Raw genomic sequence first — 3,396 nt, 5'->3', positions numbered from 1 at the left:
TAATTGTTCCTTGTAGGACAATCCTAGAAGAATATTCGGCGCACTACCAGATTGGTACGACCACGATCTTATTGCATAGTGTCTATTGTACCTGTGTACTATGGAGACTTTCCAATGGGTGTTTGTCACGTTTCAAGGCATAAGATTCGACCGTTGTTACATGTTCTCTATTTAAAGATCTTCAAGGACAACAGACGAGTTGTCGGACTTTCAATCCATCTTACGAATTGCTCACTTGTTTGTTTATTGAGTTTGTACATCATGAGAAAGATAGAATTAAAACCATGTCTAGTTGAGTAATATTCTTAAACCTTTTGTAAGTTGAACATAGTCTGTTTTGTTCAACAGTTAGCTAGCACTGAAACTGTATTTGATTCAAAGAAAACTATAGTGAATCCTTCCGGTGATTGGAAAAAGGGATGACGTATGAGAGTTTTGCTCCGAACATCCATAAACAACTCTCTATGTCTTTTATATTTCGCCCTTCATTCTTTCATTCGTTCTTAACTTTAAACCCAAGCAAACGTTTATGCACTTGAATTGTTTCAAGTGTTTGCAAATGTTTGTGAAGAATAGAAAGCGATATAAATCCCTAATAGGATTTCTATCAAACCGTTTTCCATAAGTTGTCATCATAAGTTAGACCCTTGTCTCTATTGGTGCCACCGATCTAGCAGCTCTTCTGGTGGCTCTCATTATCTCGTGAGGAGTTAGGGACTTGGCAAACGTTACTTCATCAAATGAGGAGGTTTCAGAGGCAACATGCATTGTTAACTTGATGTTGAATCAGGCCAATGTGAAAGCTGCTACGAAGATCAATATCTTCGATACCTGGGTTATGAAAAGAATGTCCAACAGGTATGATCAGGTCATCAAAGGAAGAGGAATAAGCGAAAAATGGTTGAAGTTGGTCAACATTGAAAAGCGAGTCCTGAAATGGGCTAAAACTTTTGAGGTTTATGAAGCTCTAAAGAGAAAGGAGCTGGTTGAAGCCAATCTTAGAGGTCAGACTCTTTTTCCAGTGCACGAAGCCAGAAAAGCTAATTTCAATCCATTGGAAAAGAATGCTGACGCAGATGTGAAGGCTTTGAAGAAACTTGATGAAATTATGTAGGACTATATCTCAATCGTACTCAAATATTCATGAAGCTAAGTGCTCAAGGGTTAATCCATTCAGTAACTCTTCAGATGAAGACGATCCAATGCAACTTTCTGAAGATTTCAATCTAATTCTACTAGAAGATGAGTAAGCCGTTGCTCATCTCATTGAACTAGGAAATTTGTCTGTTGAGCTCAACCCAAAATTGAATAGACTCAGGAACCAGTTCAACCTGATCCGATCATTGAAGAAGAATAGATCAATGTCGAACCCGTTCAACCGAATGTTTTTCAATAAGAATATGCGCTGGAATCCCCTGTTCTTGAAACAGAGGCATCTCTAGTGAAGGAGGCTGAAGCCAGTCAGCCTATCGAAGCACGTTCTGAGGGGAACCCTCAAAAGAAAAAGGAACCTGATAAGAGTTCTTCCACTGAGGGGGAACGAGACAACAATGATACGTCATCTAAAAGTTTTGAAGCTATTCCTCGACCAACTCCGGAAATCACAGCTGCGAACATCTATGAGACTGTTGTTGACCTTCCTCTTCACTCCGACGGACCGTCTGATCAGATTCACAAAGTGTGTGAAGATATTCTAGGAGATGAAGATAAGTCTAAAGATGCTTCTGAGGAGGATGAACCAGAGCAGTCCCTGCATGTTCACACTCACGTCAGTCCTATTCAGACCGCTCCCGCCGACTCTCATGAAGTCTCATCAAATGAAGGAACATCCGTTGGAGGAGCAAAGCTATTAAAGTCTATGGTAGAAATGATGAGCACTCTTCAGAAGAATGTTTTGGACTTGCAATCCAAAATGATGAGTATCTAAAAGAGTCAAAGATCAAACAAGAATGAATTCGCCTCTCTACTTGAAACTCATAAAGAAATGGAGAAGACTATGAAGAGGAACACATATGAGATCAACATCCTCAACAAAACCTACTCCAAATTCGAAAAGAACTTCTTCAAACGGTAGTCCAAAAGATTTGATTGCGAAAAATTCATGTACATCCCTAGTTAAATCTATAATTTTCTCATTATTTTATTCAACTCCAAGAAAAAAAAATTAAAATCATTTTAATATTTTTTTCAAGCCTACCATAACCATAATTTTTTGGTCCGTCCTAACCAATCACAGTGCTATTAACCTGCAAATTTGGTATCAAAATACTGTCGGGAATTTTATTTCTATTAGAATTTATATTTTCTAAAGTTATTGGAAGATAATTTAAAAAAAATAAATTATCTCTCTTAAATATTTATAGAAAGAGTACAATATTTACTTAAAAAAAAAACAAATCCTAAATCAAACCAGGCCCAATTGTAGGTGAGATAAATGGGCCTCTTGCCGCCTCGGCTCTCCTAGGCCTTGTGTTTGAGGAAGAAGTTTTTTGGATTTTCTCTGGGTTTTATCCAAAAACCCTTGTTTGATAAAAAATAGGAAAAACCGGTTTTTTAAATTTAAAGACTAATTTGCCTTTAACTTTAGAAGATATGATGTAGGTGAGAGAATGATGGTTTAGAGAGAAGATAAAATTAGAGGGTAGTTTTGATATTTAAATGATAAAATTATTTGATTTGATAGTTGATAAAATGTTTAGGTTTGGGGATAAAAACTGAGTTTTATCCTAAAAACTCTTCATCAAACGAAGGCCCTCCACTTGCTCCACCATCAATAATATGTCGTCATTATTGAATGTTTAATTGTTATATATTATTATTTTTAACAATTAATATAATTATTTAAAATTATTTTTTTTTCCAGAAAATATGAGAATTTTAGGTGAAGGTTTGTATTTTCTTTTTGAGGAGAGATAAGAGAAGAAATTTAAGAGAGAATGGAGGAAGGAATGTCGTGTGACCACATCACTAACTAGCAAAATGATAAAGGGTGAGAAGAGAGAAAAAAATAAAATTTGTTAATTTTTCACCGAGATTACTCACGTAATTCCTTTTCAATTTTTTTCTCTCAAATTTTCTCCCACAATTATTTCTCTTTTATTTGTTTTTATTACCTACGGTAGAATTTCATATTAATCTTACTTTTTCTCTTTTTTGCACTCTTTATTTTATTATTACTTTATTATTGTTTTGCTAACATTATCACGTATTATTCTACTACTTTAGTTTTGTATTTTATAAAAAAAATTATTCTAACAGAAAAAATAGAACCAAACACATACAAACATATATTTTACGGTTAAAATGTAATATTACCCCTGATTTTTAAAAACATTTTAATAGAATTCACTATTTTATTTATTTAATTATTAAAAAAATGGTAAAACTTACATTTAT

The sequence above is a fragment of the Impatiens glandulifera genome, chromosome 1, assembly GCF_907164915.1.
Source record: "Impatiens glandulifera chromosome 1, dImpGla2.1, whole genome shotgun sequence".
NCBI classification, from domain to species: domain Eukaryota; kingdom Viridiplantae; phylum Streptophyta; class Magnoliopsida; order Ericales; family Balsaminaceae; genus Impatiens; species Impatiens glandulifera.
The sequence above is the reverse complement of the archived record's forward strand: the minus strand, read 5'-3'. Positions refer to the sequence as shown.